This window comes from Agelaius tricolor, unplaced genomic scaffold (genome assembly GCF_023055355.1).
Source record: "Agelaius tricolor isolate 1412-34295 unplaced genomic scaffold, bAgeTri1.0.p SCAF_4, whole genome shotgun sequence".
Lineage (NCBI taxonomy): Eukaryota > Metazoa > Chordata > Aves > Passeriformes > Icteridae > Agelaius > Agelaius tricolor.
The window spans coordinates 39,464,081-39,489,416 of NW_027269264.1; the positions used below are offsets into that span (position 1 = coordinate 39,464,081).

The 25,336-nt window shown below is 36.1% G+C and overlaps 1 protein-coding gene and 1 long non-coding RNA gene across 2 annotated transcripts in view; one reads left to right on the forward strand and one right to left on the reverse strand.

The window, feature by feature from the left end:
- Positions 1 to 25,336, forward strand: part of PDE4D (phosphodiesterase 4D) — a 354,696-nt gene that overhangs the window by 89,137 nt on the left and 240,223 nt on the right. The window lies entirely within an intron of this gene.
- On the reverse strand, positions 13,054 to 15,895 carry LOC139589187 (uncharacterized). The gene is made up of 2 exons (XR_011678964.1): positions 15,538 to 15,895; positions 13,054 to 13,959 (listed from the first exon to the last, which is right to left on the reverse strand). It is a non-coding gene; the product is annotated as an uncharacterized lncRNA (long non-coding RNA).

Here is a 25,336-nt window from a genome sequence, read left to right on the forward strand (position 1 = left end):
TTTCAGCCTATTTTTTGTGTGTGCTTATAAATTGCCGAGAGACCTGAAAGCTACACGATTTTAGTGAATGTATACAGATGGACTATGACTTTAGAAAATGCTTAATCTGTGTCCTCCAGGTCTTGCCTTGAGATTTCTACAGAAATGTTATTCACTTGTGAAATAGTTACCATATGAACACTTCTAAAACTCAAAAAAAGACTCTATTTTGTAGAATTTTTTTGTACGGAAGAATATAGAGATTTAGGGCTGAAGGGAGGAGGGAGTGTTCTTATATGACAAGCTAATAATTTTGTCCCCCAAATCTGTAATTATATTTTCTTTGCATTTGTGCCAGAATTAAGTTGAGTTGTGTGGAAAAAAAAAAAGCTTTTTATGAACAATAGAAAAATTACAGAAGCTACGTAAAAAGTATCTTTCCTAGAAAAATGAATGCATGCCTATCTAAAATGCACATTAGGAGAAATATATCCTTAAGCCTTCCTTAAGAACATGCCTCAAATTTTACAGGATTTAGTCTTTTAAAAAAATCTTATGTATTGATATATTTTATAATGAATATTTGCATGATGATGATTTTAGGTGTGACTGAATACATCTGGTTTCAATACTGCTACCAACTTCATAGCTAAAACATGAATGTTTAAGGCATACTGCATCTTATGGCAGCTTTTTATTGCTATAAGACAGAGGGCCTGTCTAAATACTTAATCTGGGTCAATGTAATAGGATTTCATAATCAATGTTTAAACATCTCAACAAATTTAGAGCACATGAAGAAACTTGTTTTGATAAAACTTCTTCATCCAAACCCAAAGACATTTTATCAAATGTGTGATTCTGAAATTCCATCAAATTATTCTGAAATTTTATCAAATAATTTGAGGCGCATTAATTGCCTTGGTAATAAAAATCACTACCTGTCTGTGTATTTTTGGATCTTTGTATATGCATGTGAGATCCAGTTCCATGACTACTTTCTCCAAAAATAAAGAATTGCTCTTCTGTACAGTCTTCAGCTCTGTTAAGAAATGTATTAAGAGCTGATGGTTTAAAAATATTTTCAATAGTAATTTTTTCACATGAAAATCTTGCTGATTGTTTATTAAGTCTCTAGTTAGTCAAATGCTACTTAAGTACTGATTCCTAACATGCTCAGATATTTGTCCATTTTCTCATATTACATATAGAATCTTTAAAAAATTCATGAAGGGTGATGAAACGATTTTCCAGGAAGCTTGTCACTGTTTAAAAATAGCACACTGCACTGCTTAATTGCAATTGGCCATCAAACTCATATAAGTATCACAAAGGAATTTATTATTGAACAGTATTACATGCACTGTTGGTGTATTAATTAGATTAATTATATTTGGCAGTCACAGATAGCCTTACATCTTTAAAACATGTTATGAAGAATAATTAATCTTCACAAAATGATGTAAGAGATCTAAATGAGACTGAAAATGTGCTCTCTGGGAGTGATTTCTTTGTGTAGGATAGACCAGGTATTGTACAATACTAAAATTAAAAAAAAATTATTGAAACTTTTTATCATCCTCTTTCACAGTATTTATGCATAAATTTTAATAAAAGCCTTAATAATGATTTCTTATATGGTATAAGAACATATATACACATAATTCCTTATGTGTAGAAGATATCTAGGTACTGCTGAAATATTAGTACAGAGAAATGTAAAAAGACCGAATGAAAAGCACTGTAAATTAAGGATTCAGAGTATATCCATAAGCCTATGAAACATCCTAGAATAGAATGTATAAGAATATTTCAACCAGTGGATGCATTATGAAATGATGTTTCATTAAACTTCAATTTCTGCCTTTTACCTTCTAATAAATTTACATAAAATTATTTGAAACAAAATTCTGTTTCAAGATAAGTTGCAATAGTGTCTGCAAGTAAAAATTTTAAACATCCTGGATTAATTATAGAAAATCTACATGCCAAGATTTCATGTCACTTGACTGACCATCAGAAATTCCATTTGGGTCTATTACAGTGCACCAGCTCTCAGTTTAGAAATCTTCTTCTTCAATTAAACATAACTTTTCTTCTTGACATCTGGGAAAATGCTATATGTTTATGATACAATAACCCTATGACTACTTATTTTAAATAGTTATTGCTACAACAGAAATTGTAAAATAAGTTTGAAAATTTCCTGTGAACTTTATTGCTTGTGAATCTAAAGATGTTTTCAGGTTTTCAGGCTTTAAAAAATTTTTGTTCCACATAAGAAATAATATAAAACTAAGTTCAGTTGTGAGCTCTCTGAAGAATAAGCAAAAAGAGGTACCTACTGCTCAAATAATGAAACTGGGAGTTTCATGTCCATTTCTGTATTGCTTTTTAAGGACTAGACTGAGAAGAGGAGCAGGTGGTCTTGGGTTTAGTTAATATTCCCTTCCATACAGATGTCACAGTTTCTGAGCAGATAGAATCTACAACGGCTACCTCATTCTTGAAATAGCAACTGGCAATTTTATGTTGTGTATGATTTATGTGCTAATTTAATATGGCATGTTCCAATGAAAAAAAGTCAAACCTGGGTTTCAGTGTTACCAGCACAGTCAATTAGCCTGATTTTTCAACAGTTGAGCTTTCCAAATTCCTATTCATTCACTGGAGCTGCTCTATGTCCAGCCCTTTAGAGGACAATTTCAACTGTTCAGTCTTAATTTAGGTAATTCTGTTATTCTCCTAGTTTTTAAAAATATTTTTTTGGCCTTCATCTGTTCATTTTTTAAGAAAGAAAGTATTGTGCCGTGGCCTTTCAAGTGATCAAAAAACAGCCAGAAAAGAAAATCCCTCTTAATTTTTCAAGTTTTACTTTTAGAGTTTAAACATGGATTTAAATGAGTGTTTAGAACCATTTTTGCCAAGCATTTTGCAACTCAACCTTGCTTGAGAAAATAGAAAATTTTCTGGTGTTATAAGTAGCAAACTTGTGGTCATAATAACAGTGATCTATAAAATAATACAAAAGATCTCTTTGACCCCTATCAAGTGCAAGATATGAAATGCCTGCATTCTTTTCTTCACAGGATATTTTCTAGAAAGTGATATAGTCTTCTGGATGAACTGGCAGTGAAGTATATTAATAAATTGAAGAAAATAGAAAAGCAACAGTTTTATATTTATTTCAGTATTGAAACAAGCTTAAAGTACCTGACAAAACATTGTGAGAAGATATAAAATACTCAGATGCTGGCAACAGGCTTTATTTTGATAACAGGTTTATTTAGTTGGCAACCTAAGACAGTATTTCTTGGAGAAGTCATTCAGTAGCTTCTCAGTTTTAGCTTAGTTTATGCAATAGAAAGAATATCGTGCTTCTCTCTTATATGTTGTGTTCTAAAGATCACTTCCACAATGAGTTGTAAATATCTTTCGCATGGACAAGTGTTTCATTATTATAACATGCAAATTGTGACGGTAGTAAGAAATTATATGTATAACTTCACTATCATTTTGTAGGGAGCAGTGAGATGGGGCTGTCCCCAATTACCTACATTAACTGAGGGAGAATATTTGAGAATGTAAACATATCCAGCTTTAAGGATAATGTAATTTACTTAGAAAAATCAGTGACTGGCCTATGTTACTAATAACAGCTGTTTCATTTCTTCATACACACAAGATTTCAAGCTATAGAGAGAAAAAAATCAAAGCCTTCTCTGAACACTCCAGAAAATACAAGCTATGAGCATCACTTTCTCAGGAAAAAATTTTTGGGTTTTATTCAGATGGGTATTTTTATACCATTTAATTACCAAAAATTATCTGCCTAGTTTTCAAAATTACTAAGACATTGTTTTAATATCTGCATTTTTGAATAAATAGCAAAAGCAGTGTGATTTCTATGGCCCAAACATAACATGACAAGTAAGTGTTTATAGATCAAGCAGTGCTACCCCGACTTTTCATAATGTTAAAAAGTTTCCATGTTTCTCATGGGTTTTGTTGGCAAAGTACTGTAAAACCAATCTATGTCATGAGAGCTTTCCAAATTTCCCAAGTGTTAATAGTTAGTGACCAGAGGGCATGACTTTACAGACCTAATCTTCTTGACTGGACCTTTTGATGTCTGCCTTTGTACCAGTGATATGTTCTTTTTTTCAGTAATCAAAATCAAGAAAAAAAAATCAAATATCAAATAGGTGTCTTATGTTTGCAGTAATAATTTAATTCTCAGCTTCCCTTGACTAGATCTAAAATTTAGGATGTAAATATAGGATATAGCCTTGTCATATGGGGAACTAGGCCTAGATTCAACTGATCCTGCAAAGACATTAAATATATGTCTGACTTAAAGTGTATGGGTCTTATCGCATTTCACCATCTCATCTGACTAAAATAATTTGCAAAATGGAGGGATTTCTCTGAAGAATATTTCAGTGGACTGACAAGAGATGAGTCAGTAGTTGAGCTGTCACCTAAAGTTGTTGTCTATCTCAGAGATTCTCAATTTAGGAGTCTGTTCTTCAAAAACTTTGGAAGAATAAAGGAAAAAGAAGGCATATTTTTATGTTTTGTGTGCTTCCTAAAAGTGGCAGTTTCTAAGCATTATAGTTTTAACAGGCTGAGGTATATTGTGAGGGAAGACTTCCATTTCTCCCAATATACTTCAGGAAATAATTGGTGAGGCTTTAGAACTTCTCAGTTTGTTCACAATTGCACAGCTAGTGGTTAACACCATGGATGTCATTGGGGTATTGGGGTATTCAGCATTTTTAGTGATGTAAATGCAGTAGGACTTTGACTTCAAACTTTAGAAAGGCTACTCTAATCTCATGCAAATTTGTACTTCAATCTGCAAATCAGAGAGGTTTGCTTCTTAGATTGTCACATGTTTGCTCTTTATTGTACTTCTTTAAATAATAAATTAAAAAGAAACTAAGAATGGCTTTGTATACTGGGAATATTGGCCCATTTTCATCTTACAAATCTCATTAAGTACCTTATAATCTGCTTATTATTCTGCTTCTGTTAAGAATGTTTTAGTCCACTTCTCTATGTAATGAATAATAATTTCCCTCTGTTTTCTACTTATTTTAGGACAGTAAACTGTTTGAGATAAAGATCTTGTATTTTTCTATGTTTCTTAGTAACCCTAAGCATCTGTGGTTCTATGTAGCTATAAATCTCTACGATTAAATACTTGTCCATAGCTACATCCCAGCTACATATCCACAAACAATTTTTTATTCAGCAATATATATTAGAGCAACTTCTATATAGTATTTCTGGGACAGTGAGAATTTCTTAATATTATAAAAAAGTCCAGAAGTTTTTTTTCTATTATATTTAGCTGGGAAACAGAAGTGTTATCTGAATTAACTTTCCTTTGGGCACTCAACAATTTAAATTATGTGTTAATTCTTAAACAGCTTTTACTTAAGAAGTTTACTCTGGCTCCAATGTCTTTTCAAGTATGAATTTTTGTTCTTATACTCTAATTCAAGTTATAAATTTATGTATCTTTGTCAGAATACAAGTTGTCACTTAATGCTAGAAATTGCCAGAAATAGAATACAAAACCAGAAATTAATGTTTCGGCCACATCTGACAAAAAGGAAAAAAACATACTTGTGTACAAAGGGTAATTATCATGATAATTCATCTCTAATGAATTATTTATCAGTACTTGTGTGTAAAGGTGGGTGGACAGCATTACATTTTTATGCATGAAAGGTGATCTTCAGACCCCTGGAGGATGTTGAACTGGTTCTAGAGACATATGGGAAAGGCAATTAGAAAATAAAAAACTGTCAGCTTGCAGAAGTTAGCTCTCTGGGATTTGTACATTCACTGGTAAGGGCAGGAGAATTACAGTTTGATGAATTGAAGATAATACTGAACATGAAAAGAAAGATGTTCCATATAAATAAATATTCTATATTTAGAATAGGGTGAATACTTCCTGGAATCAGTACCAGGAATTATGATATTATGAGAAACTTCAAAACTTCTCGTGTTTTTGTTGCATAGAAAAGTCTGTAAAATATGGCAAGGGCTGAATAGTCTGACAAGATGAATCCAATCCATTTCTTTATCAATATTCAATGAATGAACAGAAAGCAGAAGGTGCATAGTGTTAATATGGAAAATTATTTTAAGCATCAAGACATGCATGATAGATAATAGGAACAAAGGTATTTACATATAAATTGCCACAATTTACCTGGAAACAAATCTCATGCAATAATGCTCTTAAGTTAAGGGAACTGGATGACCTTTGTTCAAGAACTTTTAAAGAACTAGTACAGGAAATCTCTCTCTTGTAGGGATTGTTAATAAGATTTTAAAATCAGGAACAGAATAATATTAAACATGTTACTTGTATTTTAAGATATTAGTAATGATTTAGACAGGTACACAGCCTTTTTCATTTAAGAAAGAAAAACAAAAAAGTTTTGAAGACTTTTGAAGAGTTATTAGTCATCAAGACAAATATAAAATTGGATAAAATTGTTGTGTGTTTACTAAATTAATTTGCTCTCTGCAACCTTATTTTGCAGACAAAATAGTAGGTGGACTCATAGAGGTGATCTTTGTTATAATGTTACTTGGGAAATTGCTATTTAAAATAGAAAACATGAGTATAAGTAAGGAATTTTAAGGCAGATTAGGAGGTAGTAACAGAAGATAAAAAGGACTGTAAGAAGGTAATATTATTTCCAAAGTAAAATACTACTAGAGTTCAAGTATTTCCCTGAGCACTTTTATTCATTTACTGCACTAGTGACATTTTTATATGACTCAGTGTTAGGAAACTACCACTACAGAGAAGAATCAGTTTACAGGATCTTGCAGTAGTTCAGTAGGAGGGAGTGTAAAGCTTACATGTTTGACGTCCTGACATTTTCTGAAAATATGAAAGAAAATAGAAAGTCTATTGATGACAATGAGCAAAGGTTGACCACAACTGAAAAGCAAGTTCAGTTGCTAACCTTTTTTATGACATGATCTCAATGTTGAAATAGTTTGATTTTTGCAAGGCCTGAAGGTTTTGATATAATACATTTATTGCTGACTAAGTTACAAGCAGGCAGAAATTATTTGCTTATAAATAAAATTAAAAGCAATAAAACCAACACAAATCAAACAAATAAAAACATTTTCATTCATTACTGTACATTACCTCTCAAATATTCAACTCTATATTCCCATTTCAGAAAGAAATTATAGCAAGGTGGGTAATTTTTGGGGGTTTTTTTCTCAGAAAAGTTATATCAAAGGTTATAATTTGATAGAAAACTGGAAGAGATAAGTTATAAGTTTATTATATTCTAATGGGTCATCTGCAACTTAGATTTTCAAGAAGCTTTTTTGAGATTATTAAGAAGATTACTCAAATATCTAAATCATATTATAAATCATAAATTGAAATTTTGTTGATTGAACTGTTTATTTCATATCAGAAAAGCATACTCGATAGAAATATAAGATATTTTAGGAGAAATGAGGTTTCAGTAAAAAATATCCCAAAGCATTGTCCTGGGTTTTACATGTGCCCATTCTACTGCTTTTCCTTCCCCATCCCAGAAAAGAAACTACCTGGATAGGAAAGTTTCAAAATAAAGTATGTCCAAATAAGATTCCACAAGAATTTTCAAGAAAAGTCCTTTTCCTCTGTTTCTTGTTGTAAATCATAACTGAATTGTTCAATTCAGGTAGTTATAATTCCTTTTACAAAATATACTTATGTTCAGAATAATGTATCATGCTTGGTAATATAGGAAGAAGGCATCTTCACCAAGCTAATGTGCAACTTAGTAGTGAATGTAACGCAAACATTACCAGATATGGTAAAACAAACAAACAAACAAACAAAAAATATTACCAAGTAAAATTTCATCCTACCTTGCCATTTAAGATACAAGTACTCTGAACAATGTTCTATTTGAAATGCAGTTGACCACAATAATGCATAATAATCTCCATATTATAGAACAGGTCAAGAATATTTGCTGGACATCTATTTAATCTTACTTCAGTTTTCTAACATTATATAAATAAAAAACTGTCATAATTTTCTCATGGTTTCCATTTTACAGTTGCGAAAACATACAATTTGTTTTCTTGAATAACTGCTGCCAAACTGTTTTTGGGAATTTCAGTCATATATGGTATTTTCACTGAGATGAATTTTAGAATTTGTGATTAGTGGAAGTCTCTTCCTGTTTCACAGCAGACATGCATCCAAACTGGGAGTGTGTCACCAGGCCCATATTCCATAGCAGTAACATGACTCATTACAGAGAGCTCAAGCTCTTCTTCTGGCAAAAAATAAGATAGCTAGGACATAGGAGGCAAAATAACGTGATAAACATGAGTCTGAACTGTCACTTATTTTAATATTTTGAGTCTGTATTCTGTCAGCAAACTAGAATAGTTGCTTTTCTTGCTTTTTTTAAGGCAAAGAAGATTGGTCAGTTAGTGGGGAGGAAAAAGGGTACAATGGGAAAAGAGAGAACAATAATCTGCACTTTTTATTTACATCTCTTTTGCATAGATGTAAAGTCTCTGTTTATATTTCTGGAATGATCTGAAGGCATCTGAACCCTGTCTTATGCAATAGAAAGATATGAGTTTTTGAGCAAAACCACCGGTGCCTAATCTACAGAGGTATGTTGCTATGAAGGACATTAATTTTTCTTCAGGTATCACCAACCAGTGGTATTCAGGACAGAAAGATTACATCTCTTTAAATGAGACCAAAAGATAGTTTAATCTCCCTGGGATGCCCTGGCATTCTTTTCCACACCACTCCTTCTCTGCCAGTTTAAATCTATGAAGCCTTAAGGATCTTTTTATATCAGTTATAAGACATAAATGGCACAACAAAAGTATAGCAACAACTGATGCTTACTAAATGAAATTAGGAAAAATAACTATTTTTTATACAACTAAGCAGATTTTACATTTTAAAATGAGATTACCTGAAAAAATCTCTTGTTCTAATTGAAGGCAAATGAGAGAGACAGAATAAGCTAAGAATTTAAAAGAAGACACATAAAATATTAATTTTTCAAAGTTTTTGACCTGAAGATTCTTTGGACTTCAAAAAGTTGTGACTTGGATGGAGAATGATCTGCTCAAATTGCATTTATAGTTCAGCACATCATTTTCGGAACAAAAATATACTTGATAACTAAGCTCTTTTTGTTTGTAAGGGATAGCTGCAAGCTCTTAGCAACATTACCGAATTCATGATTGTTGTTCAAAACTGAGCTGTATGTTTTTTGAAGTTTTGTCTTTTAGTAGTCATTTTAATGCAATAATTATGACTCTAAGCTCTCAAGCCCTTGGGGCAAATTATGTGGTGTGGGTTATTTCCCCACTGCGTTCATTTAGACCTCTCTGGGTACAGGAAACAAATTTTCTGTCATTTTTCAGTTCAAAGTGCCTGAAATCATGTGAGACACTGTCAGAGACCACTGGGGTGATGTTCCCATAGCATGACACCAAATGCATGTGACTTGTCTTATGATTCATCATGAAAATATCTGAGGGTGGAAGGTCTTTAGGGATTTAACAAGAATGTATAGGGAGAATAGGGACAAACTGCTTCTATCTGGACTGCTTGTAGCAAGTGCTTCTAAGGTGCATAGGTTTTTCTTTCTGAAGATTTACTTTCCTTACTCCAGAAGGGAGTCCAATAGAGAGCTGATTTACTTGCAGGGCAGATGGCAGAGGAAGAACACAGGACAGAATCTTAAGTTTCTTGTCTTGACATACACTCATATAGCACTTGTTTGTGAGCGAAGAAGTCCAACATGTGTTAAGGAGCTCACTGGGTTTATCTGCTCACTCTGATGAGGATTCTGATGAGAGGAATCTGGGCCTTTACTTTCTGTGCTAGAATTACTGAAGACAACTTGTGGGGACCTAAAAAGTTGTATGACTAAAGACCTATCATTTGGATGATTTCCTTCAACCATGTGCAGTGGGATACATTTCTTACGTTTCATTAACCACACTGATATTTTAATCTATGTGGTCTTCATGGAAAGTTTATAAATAATGATGCCATCCTAGCACTCAAAAAAATTAAAATTAATCCCAAATGTGGACATTTTTCACATCCGTGTGTTATATTTCCATAATATTACAGATGAATATATATTAGGTGAGTGCTAATTTTTCTGTTTTAAATAATCTCTTTATCTTTTTTTTCTTAAAAATGCATGCAAAAATGCTATCCTTTTTATTTTTTTAATAAGAATTTTATTTCAGCCTTCTTCCCAAAGCTTGAAATTATCATCTGCATTGGTCAGTTATGTTAGCAATGTATTTATTGCATGCACTGGAGTTGATCTCCAGAAACTTTTCATTTTAGTGGTAGCATATTTCAGGCTCCACAACCATTTGTTACTTGGAGTGCATTTTGAAACTTTTTATGGAATTAAAAAGTTTGATAAGGTTTTTTTTAATTGATACTTATTCAGAATCTACTGTTTTAAGTCACCAGCTCATCTTGCAAAGTCTTAAAAGTCTGCCATTGGTCATTATTACTACTTCATAATGACACTGATGAAATTTCTGTGAACTCATATTAGAAGACTGCTTTTCAGCATTGCTTTAAGAATTATTGTTACCTTTCCAGATACAGGTATTGCCCTTTGTACTACTGTATTTTAAGCAAAATATTTTATTCAATTATTTTTTTGCCCCCATTTTATAAAAATCAAAAGATGCAGCAAATTAAACTGATCTCTTTAAAAAATTTTGACTCAATCTAGGCATGCAAATGTAAGCCCCTGGTGCAGTTTACTCCTCAGGATGTGTACATCTGTATGATATATTTTCATTGGTTTTGTTGAGTTTTGTATTAAAAATCTAACACTGGTAGAATGGTTCTTATCTCTCTTAGTACTGTCATAATTTAGAAAGGTATGCAGTGATAGGACATTGGATAGAAGGTTTTAAAATAAAAGCGAATTGATTCAGAGTAGGTGTACGAAAGAAATTTCTTACAATGTGAAATACTGGAACAGATTCCCAAGAGAGCTGGTGGATGACCCATCCCTGGAAACATTCAAGGTCGGGTTGGACAGGGCTCTAAAAAAACCTATCTAGTTGAAGGTGTCCCTGTCATTGCAGGGGGTTAGGACTCAATGACCTTTAAAGGTGCCTTCTAACCCAGACCATTCCATGCAGGATAAAGGCCAGAAGTGTTACAAGGGAAACTCTTCCTCTAGTGTCTGCTAGTGCATTTGCATCTATGAGAGGAGCAAAGAAAATATTCTAGAGGACTTCAGTTTAACAGCTATAGACCTTAATCAATTTTTAAGTGAATTTTCTGGTACGGATAGTAATTGAAAATCTGAGTGCTGTGGGAGGAAGACTGCATGGAAATGGAGATGCAAATAATCCTCTCTTTGGTTTGTCTTTTCCAAAAAAAAAAAACCAGAATGGAAAGGTGTTTGCAATTTGCAGTGTTAATAGGCTGATTAAAAATAAGGTCAATAGGACATATTCTTTAATCCTCCCCTTTTAGATATTTCACTGGGCAACAAGAACTGAAGGATTCTCAAGACTATTAAGAGAGAGAAAAAGGATAGATCCTCACTCTGTAGTCCAATGCAACTGTTGTTGGAAGTGAGAAATGATTCCAGACAATCCGGTTCCTACTACAAACATACTTTGTCCTTACTAATTCAGTGGAAAATAGTCAAGAAGACTTTGTATAATGACTGGAGTCTAGGGTTTCTCCACATCAGGGAAGAGTCATAATTACTTGAAGATTCCTGTTTGTGTCTATTATCCACCCTCCAACTTCTTCATGCCTAGTTCAGATTCTGCTTGAATGAGGAAGTTGGACTCGCTGCCATACAGCCTAAATTCTAGTTGTCAGAGCACTCTTCTGGTAACCAAGGAATCAAACTAAAATCTGCTTCCAATTTTGTTTGTTTGTTTGTTTGTTGTTTTGCTTTGGGTTTTTTTATTATTATTTTTTTTATTTTAATGCAGAGTGGTTGGCAATTTATTATGGGCTTGAACAGGAAGAATTTCACAAGCCAACCTATTTTACTGGGTAAAGTCTTTAGCTTTAATTTATCCCTGCTCTGGAAAGCACATATATTGCGCACTCCAGTTTGCTGGTGAGTTCTTTAATTGGTCCATAGTACTGTATAGTAACTTTGTATACGCCCACACTCCTTCTGCAACTCTGCTCCTGAATGAAATTAGCTGAGTCAATGGGTGCTATGCTTTGTGCTGAACTTAACACTAAAGAAAAACAGAGAAATTGTAACACATGTTCAGAATAGACTCATTCACAGATTTCAAATATTGTGACAGGTCAGTGCTGAGAAGCTATTTCTCAAGATAGTACAAGTCATTATGTAACTCTAGTGTTGAAAATGTCAGTGCCTGTGAGTGATCGGGCAAGCATGCAGTGAGATAAGAGCAATATGAAATAGTAATGATGGTGCAGAATTGTGTAGCATTTGCTACAGTTAATATTTCATAATAAGTTTATCTAGTTAGAGAAAGCAGTAGATAACTGGAATAGATATGATTTTTTTTTTCATATTTAGATTAATTACATGATGTTGCAGCTTTTAGAGTTTTGTTTATATTTTCTTCAAATGTCTCTGGTATAAATTCCCAAACTAATTGGGAAGTGTGGCATAGGGGTGCTTTTTACATAAAGCATGAACATAACATAACAGGTTACCTGGTCCCTTTGAAGTCATACTAAATATTTATCTTTACTGAACAATTATATATTTTATTTTGTAGCATCTTTGTGAAAAATGCTAACTTTCATTCTCATTATTTCTAATTCTCAGTGTAAGCTTTCTATCATGACAAAAAAAAGTCACCCTCTGTATAGAGTAGAACATAAATTATGATAGAGCCCCTTTAAATTTTGTAATCTTTTGTACTTTTTTGCTGTAAGTCTTCAAATAGGTAGTAATATCAGTAATATATAAATGTTGAGTAATATAAAAATGTGTGTGGCAGTATAGGCTCCCTTTTTATACTGAATTGAAATAAATGCCATTTCACTGTCAATACACTATGACATTCAAGTACTTTAATATTTTATTCTTTCTTCAGAGTGGCATCAACTCTACTAGGGCTAATTTGGGGCATTGTAGAATAGGGTTGTGACAAGCAACAGAAACGATCTTAAGGAAATAGGATCTATACAAATGTGACGTGCAATAGCTTATCATGTTACTCCCAAGTTTACCCACACCCTAATCAAATACAAAGTCTTATCACACGTTTTAATGTCATTGAAGTTGCAGCTGGCTTCCATACTGCAGGATTTCCTGTCCCAAAGGGCAATGGGTCGTTAGAAGTTTAAGAAGCCTTAGTACAGTGTAAACCATTTAGAAGAATGGCAAGCAAACAATGTATGCCCTGGGTATGCTGAAGTATAAAAGTCTAGGAATCTTTTACATCTCAGCACAGATCAACATGGTGAACTCTGCTTCCTGCGCGTCTCTTTTCCTGCAGATTTTTGCACGTCCATGCAAAATTTTCAGTGCTTTCTGTCATCCTGGAGGCACGGACCATCCTAAGGAAGGCTCTTCCGCTGGTGCCCCGTCCTTCCCCTCCATCCCGGGCGGGTGGGAGCGGCAGGGCAGGTTGCGCGGTGCCGGGAGAACCCACCTAGAGGGCCCCCTTGACGCCAGCACAGCCTCTGCCAGGCAGAGCCCTCTCCGCAGCCGAGCCCAGTCTGCTGCAGGACCCGTGCCACGCAGCCCGACACTGTCCGGGGCTGCCGCGGCTGCTGCTGCTGGGCGAGACCAGCAGCCCGAGGGCAGGCTGGACATTCTGGTCCGGGAAAGGGAAGTGTGAGCCTGTTGACTCTGCATTGCTTCAAATAGATGCCGTCTCTGTAGCCTGGGCTTAAGAATCTTCCCGAGGATGTTTGCCAGAGCGTAAGGAGTGATAACTACTGTCTGGGAGCTGAATTGGGAAAAAAGGACAGCAGAGAAAGAATGCTTAGGTAACACGGGACTTATAGCTTTGATTTCGTTTTGCAACAAACAAATTGATGCACGTGGGTTTATATACAGTATAATATCAAAACAGAACTAGACTGCAGTGAGAGTCAATAGCTTAGTCATTTCACTTAAAGGGAGCAGGCAGCCTTATTATGGGGTTAGACAGCAAAAATGAATTTGATCATGACATGATCACATCTCTTGATGGTATCTAACTCTAGTCCTGTCCTATGGAGTGGAAAAAGCATACTTCCTTCCTTCTTTCTTAGCTGAAGAAACAAAGTCACAGTATCAAATTCAGAGAGAAGTTTGGGGTTGTTGTACAAGGCTATTAAACATCCTTCTGTTCCCCAGGCTCAAAAGAAAGGAAAACTGCATTAAATTGATCATTGATGAATATGTGTCTAAGAAAGAAGAAAAAGCAGTATTCATGTTTGAACATGGCAAAGCAGTCTGAAGTTACACATCTCTCCCTAAACACTGATTTGACACAGATGGCAAGAAACTATCTTTTAACTAACCTTTTCCAACTGTCCAAAATGCTGCATATGAAGATGCTTTAATTCACGGTCAAAGCACTTGGATTTTTATCAAGGCAAACTGTTGGCACTGTCAGAACAGTTTCTGTATACTGATTAGGTTAATGTTTTTTTAAAATAGCAAGGGATGCATAAATGGATGGACGTGTACCTAGAAAACCCCGTGAGAAGTCTTTCACTGGATCCTGGGAATTTTTATTTTTTTGGATTACAGTAATTCTTGCAATAGTCCCTGCTGTTGACTGCTCATGCAGTTGTTCTGGCATGCATCTATGAATACCATAACAGATAAATCAGTCTGACAAGGAACACACTAATGTTGGAAGACCTGTGAACATGATGCATGTGAATAATTTCCCCTTTAGGAGGCATTCATGGATATGGTGAGTAATCAATACACATTATAGACTGTTAAACTCAGAATGCTTGTTTGCAAAATACTGTGACAACTACCAGATGCTATGTTTTTGCCGAAATAAATGTCAAGTGAGGACTAACAGAGCTATGAAAAAAATGAAAATCAGACAGAGATAGTTGTGATGAAGTAATATGAGTTTAGCACTTCTTCATATTTGCAAAATAAGCAAGCCATAGAAATTGTATTGTTATGGTCATGTTTTCTTACATAAGCATTTTGAGCAAGGTGATGTATTTTCTTCCTGTATCAAAGGAACAGTCCTTCACATTTCTTTCTTAGCCTGATTTTAAGAAAATAACGAAGCCACATATTTCTCCTATGGTTGGTTTGTCCTAGAACTTATTTATTTATATACTTTCAAGTGACCTGAAAAAAATGCTCATTCATATGGCAATTCAGTAATCACTTATTAAAGATATGCGTAAATGCTGTAGAATGTTTTTGTATGGGAGGTTCGTCAATGTGGCCGTTTGAAAGACAATCATATAGCATTAAAATCCCTTTATCATCATTAAAACATCTGCTCCCTCTTTGAATCACAGGCATCTATAGTTCTTCCTAACAGAAAAATCTTTCTACTTGCCTTGCAATATAGTGCAGTCAACTTGCTTATAAATTCTACCAGTGGTTGTTGCGTCATGTCTTCTTCCTGATGCTGGAATTAGTGTCTTGGTTAGAGCTTAATGAAGATTGTTAGCTAGGGCAAAAATACTTCCCCGTAAAACTTTTGCCCTTTGGGTAAACACTAAGTCTTTCAGAACACTGGAAGCAAGCCCGTTTTGGAAGCTGCTGAAGCGAGCCAGCCCTCGGGAGGCAGGCGGGCGGGCGGGCGGCGGGGCGGCGTGCGCGGCCGGGCGCTGTGCCGGTGTGGCGGTGCCGGGCCGGGCCGGGCCGGGCCGGGCGGGCCGCGCCGCCGGGACCCGCCGGGGCCGCGGGGCCGCGCCGCCGTCACCGCCCGCGCGCCGCCAATGGCAGCGCCCGCGCGCCGCGCGTCACCGCGGGGGGGCGGCGCCGCGCGCGGACAATTAGCGGGCGCGCGCTGCTGCCGGCGCCTCTGCTTGTGTGGTTAATTACAGCTGGTACCGCCCGGCCCTCGGAGCGTTCGGGCCCCGTAAAGCCCCGTGAGAGCCAGCTTCGCACCGCACCCCCCCCCCCCCCCCCCACCCCCACCCCGCCAGAATTGTTAGCGAGATCTCGGTTGTGTTTCCTCCTCCTTTTTTGGCAGTTTTTTTTAGCAGAGTGTGCCGGAAAGGACACTGCAGGTGTGCCCGCACCTGACAGGGAAAGCGCTTCCATTGTCTTCTAAGAATATGGTTTACTTCTGTTTTTATTAACTTAGAGGAACGTTTTAAGCACTCCTTAACCCACAGGTTAATCTCCCGACTAAGCGTTTTTCAAACATGAGCAGCGAAGTCTGCTGAAAGACGTTAGGAACGAACTGTCCGGTTTTTATTTATCTTCTCTAAAAGCTGCTTACCTGTCTTCTCTGTCTGCTCCTTGCCAGCCCTTGCTGTCTGTCACAGTATGTGAGCCTATTGTCTGGGGAAGCCCAGCAGAAGTGTTTTATGGGAAGACATAGGAAGATAATTATATGTTCTGTATTTGCTATTTTAACTGAATGCAAACCATACCATGGTTTCTGCCTGCATTTGTGCTTACCTAATCACAGGCCTTAATTTAGAATGCAAATGTTTTTAGCATGCTGTTGTTCATGTCAGCTCTCAGAGAATAGGCAAGTTTGCTTATTCATGCTACAGTAGGTCTGTAAGGGGCATTTTTGAGTGTCAGGATGTTAAGTTGCAAGTCATTGGTTTTCTTTTAATTCTGAAGCCTCAAAAAGCTATGCAATGACTGTAAGGTGTGCTATCCTTTTCTACTGAGAGTAGAAATTGTCATGAAATATTCTGCATATATATGTATACACTCTCTCATTCTACTTTCAGATGTCCTTTAGAGGATGACAATGAAGACAAAAGAAAGAATCTTTCATGGGACACAAATAGTTTTATGTTTATTAATACAAATACTAGTTGATCATCTTTAATAATGTTTCTTCACTGCTGGTGCAAGATATCAAAGGTGCCCTTTGGCCTGTGTCATATGCTTCATGATGTTTGTAACCTCTATGAGCATGCAGAACCAAATATTTTAGAACTACAACATTGATATTAAAGTTATTTTCTGTACCTTAGAGACATGCATTTTGCCTTCATATGCCAGTTCTTGCTTGTCTTGCACAGAATATGGGGAGAAGGAGTTGTGGGGAATAAAAATGTGAACCTTTCTGAAATACAATTTATAGTTTTGAATGTCCAGGATTTAATGTTGTGTAACAAGCCAACGTAGTGGATGTGTCTTCTGTGTTAGGCCCTCTATTTGGATTTAGGGAAAGAACAGCCAAAATAGTGATGGCCTGTATAGCAAGGTTTGATTTGGAACCCATAACCTTTAGGAAATGTAATAGAAATCCCAGTGTCTGAACCCTCCTGATTATGTTAGCAAAAGTAGGGATGGACTACTGGCGAAAAGCAGCAATTAAACATGTATGTTCCTAGGCAGTATGACTGGGTGCACAACTATATCAGACAGATAAATGTAGCTATAATGTAAATAGACTCTAAATGGATTGCAAAGCAAAGACTGGAGTAAGCAAAATAGGGTATTTTGTCTGAAACTGTTTCAGAGTTTGGATGACAGAGGAGCAAATATAAAATACATTAAAGAGGTGCAGTGGTTGGAGCAAGTGATGTCCTGGGTAAGACTAAAGTTAGGCCTGGAAATACTGAAAAATTTGTGGTGATAATTGGAGGAGTAGGATTTATAGCTACTTACCACATTACACACTATACAGCATAAATTATGTATGAACAGTATGTAGCCTACTGCCATTCACACTGGAAATTATTTTAGAAACATTTACTGCTGAGTTATGTAACCTGGCTTTCCTTTCCATTGCATTCTATCTGCATTTGTGAAGACAAACCAAATAAAGATGTATTCAATTTTAGCTTGCTTAATTACATAAACAACTACTGCATGTGCCTTTTAGTTTAACCATAAGGAAAATAGAAGCAGAAAAAGCATGTCTGCCTTTAAACTGGCAAAGATTTGAAATTAATCCACAGAATAATACCTTAACTTCAGAATCAAAAGTAACCTGTGACTATTCATCCTTTTCTGTCAAATTTCAGCCTATTGAGGTTGAATAAAATTTAGTTTGCTTATCAGGGCAGGGAATAAAAAAAAAATCCTCTCTTGGTCCCTTTTTAATCCCCCCATATTTACTTGAGTATTATTGTTCTGTATACTTTAATGAAAAACAGTGCAAATGCATGGTTATACGTTACCTTTTGCCTCGTATAAATTTTATTTTTAACTGTTTTGTCAAAAAATTCTTAGTATCATCATTTATCATCAATAACACGATTTATCATCAGTGCTGTCTAACAGGGGAGGTCATGGATGACTGCAGGTTCGCCAATTCGATGACTGCCCACAAGAAGAGCTGGAAGGAGGATCTGGGGAACTATAAGCCTGTCAGCCTGACCTTGGAAGGTCATGGAACAGATCACCTTGAGTACCATTATGTGGCACTTGAAGGACAAGCAGAGGATTAGGCTCAGCCTGCATGGATTTGGAAAGGCAGGTTCTGTGTGATCAACCTGGTTGCCTTTTGTGACCAGGCGATCTGCCCAGTTGATGAAGGAAAGGCTGTGGATGTAGCCTACCTGGGCTGCAACACTATTTCCCACAGCATTCTCCTGGAAAAGCTGACTGCCCATGGAATGAACAGGTGCCCCCCTTGCTGGGTTGAAAACTGTCAGGATGGCTGGGCCCAGAGAGTGGCTGTGAATGGAGTGACATCCAGTTGGTGACAGTCACAAGTGACATTTCCCTGGGCTCAGGGCTGGGACCAGCCCTGTTTAGTTTCCTTATTGATGATCTAAATGAGGCCATTGGGTGCACCCTCAGTAAATTCACAGATGACACCAAGCTGGGTGGGAGTGTTGATGTCCTGGAGAGTAGGAAGGCTCTGCAGAGGATCTGGGCAGGCTGGATCTGGGCTGAGGCCAATGGTGTGAGGTTCAACAAGGCCCAGTGCTGGGTTCTGTCCATCGGTCACAACAACCCCAGGCAGCTCCACAGGCTGCAACAGAGGGGCTGGAAAGGACCTGGGGGTGCTGGTGACAGCAGCTGAACATGAGCCAGGCTGTGCCCAGGTGGCCAGGAAGGCCAATGGCATCCTGGCCTGGATCAGCAATGCTGTGGCCAGCAGGGCCAGGGCAGGGACTGTCCCGCTGTACTTGGCTTCTGTGCTGATGAGGCTACACCTCAAATCTTGTGTCCAGCTCTATGCCCCCCACTCCTTGAAAGACACTGAGATACAGGAGCAAGGCCAGAGATGGGCAATGGAAGTGAGGGAGATAGGGGAGTTTATCCTGGAGAAAAGGAGGCATTATCATACTCCAGAACTGCCTGAAAGGAGATTGTAACCAGATGGGGGTTGACCTCTTCTCCCAGGAAACACATGGTAGGATAAGAGGACATGGCCTTAGGGGATTCAGCTGGGACATCAGGAAGAATATCTTCGCTGAATTGTTGTTAAGCTTTAGAATGTTAAGCGCCCAGGGAGGTGGTAAAGTCACCATCCCTGAGGTGTTCAAGAAATGACTAGACATGACACTTAGTTCTGTGGTCTAGTAGACGAGGTGGTCAGTTTAAGGCTGGAGTCCATGATCTTCAAGGTCTTTTCCAAGTCAAATGATTCTGTGATTAGTAAATCCCTGAAAGAAGTTAATAAACTTCAATCTTCTGTTTTTGCCAGTATTCTAAAATAATGATGCCAATTTTTTTTTTTTTGCCTCTTATGGAATAGTATATGATTTTCAGCCAGCCAAAATTGGTTTGGATTTCCATTATTATGCAAGTTGTTATAGTCTATAAAAGTAGAATATGTAGCTGTAAAGAAAACTGATGGAAAATGAAGATATTATGCTAATTCCTGAAATCAACTTTTCGTTATGTTCCTAGGATGTGATGAGTCACCTCAGCTCATGAAGTTATCATGGGGAACTGAATCTGACCAGTGCTATGCCCTTCTCATGGCATAACTGTTCACTTCTAACAGAAATGTTTCATGCAGTATTTATTCATCTGCTTTTTCTAGAAGAATTTTATTATTTATATTTTATAGTGGCAAAAGAAAAAAGGCTTCTTTCCTAACTGCATTTCAATACAGTATTTAATTAGCTTTCATATATTTTACACTTAACATATGAACACTAGAGGAACATCTCAGGTTATCCTTTGGAAATCTGGATTTGAACCTGAATTTGGGAAAAAAAATGGTTTTCTAAATTAAAAAGCAGTCTTTAAGAGCAAAGAATGTTGGTCTCTGAACAGTAGATTTTGGCAGTACTGCTAAGTATGAAAGGTCACCTAAAGTCCTGTTTTCTTATGCTCAGTGACAGGTGAAACTTTTCTCTGGGCATAGTCGAAGTCTATTTCTCAAGTGAAAATGAATGTAGTAGGATGTAGTAGGATACTGACTGAAACAAAAGGTTAAATTTTAAGGTCTCTTATGCCTTTTCTTTTGTATTTATAACACCTCATTTGCCCAGTAGCATCTAACCAGCATTCAGCATGCTGAATATCAGATAAGAGATTAAATAATTTTTGCTGTTTGGAAGGAGCACAAGGGTTCATTTTTTTTTTTTTTTGTTGTTGTTGTTTTTTTGGTTTTTGTTTTTTGTTTTTTGTTTTTTATATTAGCAGTCATTTGACTTACTGTAATGTTTGCATGTGGAAAGTTTAAAGTACTCCAGATACCATACTCAGCTAAGCCTGCCAGCACCCCTGATGGGTAGGTTAGATAGGTATCTGTATATGTAAATGTGAATTACCCCTTACCACAGAAATGCTCTATAGTCTTCCATACGATAGTTATGGTACATTTGCATGCAAAATTTATTCTGCATGGGCAAGATAATTTAACCATACAAGCTAATATTAACTCTAATTAATCAATTTGGATGTCCTAGATAGATGAGTATGCTGTTGGGATTCTAATCTATTTTTCCAGAATAATGAGATCACATAACTTGCATTTTCCGATTACTATTATGTTAATATTACCGCAACTGACTCAAACGGAACTTTTTTATATTTGAAATGTGGATCTTGCCAAGCCCTGTCTTCTGGTCTTCTGTCCTCAGCATATAATCTGTAAATGAAGCAGTTATTGTCTAGCTCGATCCTTTTGATGTACTACTGTTTTTGTCAATTCAGTTTGAAAACACTTGACATGCTATGTCTCATTATAAGTAGGGAATAGATTTTAACCAGTCATTTTCTGTCTATGTTAAAGTAATTTTTTGAAGCATCCTATAAACTTGCTGAAAGTCTTACTGTCACTTAATATAATCCTGATTTATATGTTCATGGAAAATCAAGTCACAATAGTAGAAACAAAACTGAAGCTTCTTCAACTCATAAAACACCAGTTGGGTGTTCATGCAGTTTTTCTACAGTCTTTTCACACTTAACTGCACTCCTAACACTCAAAAAGAGTTGTCTTTTCTTTGGGAAGAGTTAATCCATACTGCAGTTTCATGCAGCAAAAACTGTCCTGCGCCACTACCTAGGTATAATTTACTAATTAAGAAAAAATACTTCAAACGCAATTAAGGTATTATTACATTAGGTATGACTGATTACACATTTGTTATTTATAAGTAATTTCATTTATAAAGCATTGTATAATTTATAGAGTATTTTGTAGGTGGGTAAGTGGGTGCTTATATTGTTTCTAAACATTGTGGCCTGAGTTTAGTGGGTGTGGTCTTTATTTGAAGAGGAATGGCTCATACGAAAAAAGAAATTATAGTGTTAAATAAAATGGTAATTAGCAGGTTTTCTTGAAATCCATGCATTTGGCATTCATAGACAGCCAAAGAATTGTCTACGTCCGTAAGTGAAGATTGACTATTTTGTTTGATATTTTCAGCACAGTATTTGTGGGCAGGGAGAAGAGTAGAGAGAGGGGGAGAGAACAACATAAATATATTGAAAGCTGACAGAAAATTAAGAAGGTTGGCTATCAATTATAATTTAGAGCTTATTGTACTTTAATCTCACTGAAATAGAATTAGTTAGCTTTCAGGGACACACTATACTCAATGGCAACTTTTGTTCTAATATTAATTCAGATGCCTGCTGAAACCTAAACTGAGTACATGCTGCTAGATATTTTTGTGACTCACTTAACTCTTTGATCATAGCAGAATGATTTAAGATAATTGTTATTTTAACCATTACAAAATACAAGAATATTTCTAGTAAAAGCTACTTGTCAGTAGATGCTAATAAACAGAATAATTTTCCTTCTGTGACTCACTCCATGGAATTAGCGAAATGGAGGGCACAAAATAAAAGGCTTCAAAGGAGTGGATAATATCAAGCACAGCATCTGAAAAACAAATGGATAATTTTTCTTAAGAAACTATTTTTAGGTGTCTGATCCATTGATACTATGAGGAATGTAAAAATATTAAGAGAAAGGGCATTTATTTCTCTAATTTTACAACTAGCTAAATTGATATTCCTAGATTACCTAGAGAATTTATTACTCCTTTTAAAAATGTGTAGTAAAAAATGATATGAACATTTGAATTTTGCCTTATTTAGGCAGCAACTCGTCTGCTATTGTGAACTGAATAAAACAATTCCCTGAAGATTAAAGATATTCAACCTCTGGAAAGCTATAGTGAAATTGAGTATACCCAAGTCTCAAATTCAGATATGTGAAGGAATCTGTTTCTTTTAGTTCTATTTGGCTTAGTTAATCTCTCAAAAATATGATCTCTAGTCTACTCTATGTCACAAATTTTAATTTTACTGAATGACTTTACTCAGTAACATAGCAAAAAATGTGAAAGATTTAATTTTTTTTTTCTCAAGTGGCGTGGCTTCATATTTTAAATTGTCTGAAGCAATCAGTTTAGATTGTGTTATTCATATTGTCTCCTTTTAATTGGTTTACTTTGGTATGACAGATGATTGCTTGTTCCCTTCAGGAAAAAAAAAACAAGTCTTATAGAAGTGAAAAGAGAGCTCTTTCCATCTGCAATGAAATGTAGCTCCTTATGTAATGACCAAATCACTGACCAAATTCTTAGGTTTAGTCACGACCAAAAGTTTGATCTGACATGTGGATACATTTTTGATCTCAGTAGCTGAGGTTTAAATTGTATGGATTATCACATACATGTAACTCTTACAGAATGTTTGTGTGTATTCACAATTCACAAATTGTTGGGCTTGGCACAACAGTTATTTGGTGAATTTCTAAGGTCAGCTCTATGCTTATTTGAATAAAAATGTGATATTTAAAACCATTTAAGAAAAAAATGGCATTCCATATTGCATCATATCATTTTATATTCCATTCTTTTTATGTGTCTTATTCACATTATTAATGGATTTATTTTTCTTTACAAATTTATTTGAACAGATTTTAAAGGTCAAATTCTTAAACCATTAGTTTTTTAAGTGCAATTTTTTTTTCTGTTGATGTCAGTATACCTTCTGTTACTCACAAACAAGGACGCTTTCCATTTAACTTCCTTTAAACTGGGAAGAAAACTACAGCTGATTTTTTATATACCTTGGAGATTCAGAGCAGGGCAGTCCCTTCATGGTGAAATAGCCTTTCTGGTAAGAGTAGGAGCATCATGCTTAGAGGCTTATATATCCCAGTGATATATGCACATGGATATTAGGGAAAAGATGTTTTGTTTGCCTTTGCATTTGTGACAGCCTACAGTATTCAACTATATTCTCTATAGGCAAATAATGCCTTCAGGGAACAAGGAGTGCCCTCAAGGGAGGGATTCGATTTTACCAAATGATTGATTGCAGTGTTATTTTCATTTAGTTTACAGATAAATACTTGAGATATATTTAAAAAAGCAGGTTGACTGTGTTTTTGACTGCTATTTTAAGATTTAGTTTGATGGATCAGTTGCTATTCAGTTGCTATTTTTTATTTTTACTGAATACAAAGACCATAGAATCATAGAATGGTTTGTGTTAGAAGAACCTTAAGGATTCATCTAGATCCAGCCTTCATACCATGGACAGGAACTTTCACCAGGTTACCCAGAGATTCATCCAGTTTTGTCTTGGGCTCCTCTAGGGATGCTGAGTCCACAATTTCTGGAAAACCTGTTCCAGTGCCTCACCACTCCCACAGTAAGAAATTTCTTCCTAATATCTGACCTAAACCTCTTCCTGTTCAGTTTAAAGTCATTCCTCCTTGTCTATGTCCTTATAAAAAATCACTTTCTGGCTTTCCTTTAGGCCCCCTTCAGGCACTGGAAAGTGGTATAAGATCTCCCCAGAGCCTTCTTTTCTCCAGAGTGGACAGCCCCAACTCTCTCAGCCTTTCATCCTGGGAGGAGTGTTCTATCCATCTGATCATTTTTGTGGCCCTCCTCTAAGTCCATGTCCTTCTGATGCTCAGAACCCCAAAACTGAATGCAGCACTGCAGGTGTGGTCTCACTGGAGCCAAGCAGAGCAGAGCAGAGGGGCAGAATCCCCTCCATGGCCCTGCTGCCCACACTGCTCTGGATGCAGCCCAGGACACGTGTGGCTCTCTGGGCTGTGAGTGTAGGTGGACAAGTTACATTGAGCTTTTCATTCACAAATGCTGCAAAGTCTCTTTTCCCAAAGCTGCTCTTGATCCATTCTCTGGGTCCAATATTTTATGCACCTTAGGCCATTTTTGAGGTTTTGTTTTCCAGGTCTGTGAATTTAAGAGTGTCATCTTCCACTGTTACTTCTTGGGATCATTTGTCTTTAACAGAGTAAGTGTAATAATTGAAAAAGGAGTGAGGCGTATTACCTATATGCACTCTCAAAACTTCAGACAGAGAACAAGTATCATGTCACATTCAGTATCTAGATACATTCAGAAATGTATGGAAATCAATGCTCAACTAAACTAAAATGTGCATATTCAAGACAAAAAATACAATTTTATTTAGTGAAATAGCAATCTACAAATCATACCATCCTCCACTAGCAGGTTTTTTTACTAAAATAGTACCAGTTTGAGAAGTAAATATATTGAGCTTTGTATTCGATTGCATCCATTCATCAACTTATTTATATCTAGGGATCTAAATGGTAACTTAGTCTTCCAACTTCAGATACTTTATTTAATCCTTAAAGTCAGAGAGATGTGTTTTATCCAATGCTTTTCAATATATGGGGGATCTGAAAGTTCCAGAAACTGTCTTGAAATCAGTCACTCATGTTTTTTTCCCTGCCCATTATAAAGTATTATTTCATGCAACAGATCTCATGGCATAACCGTTCT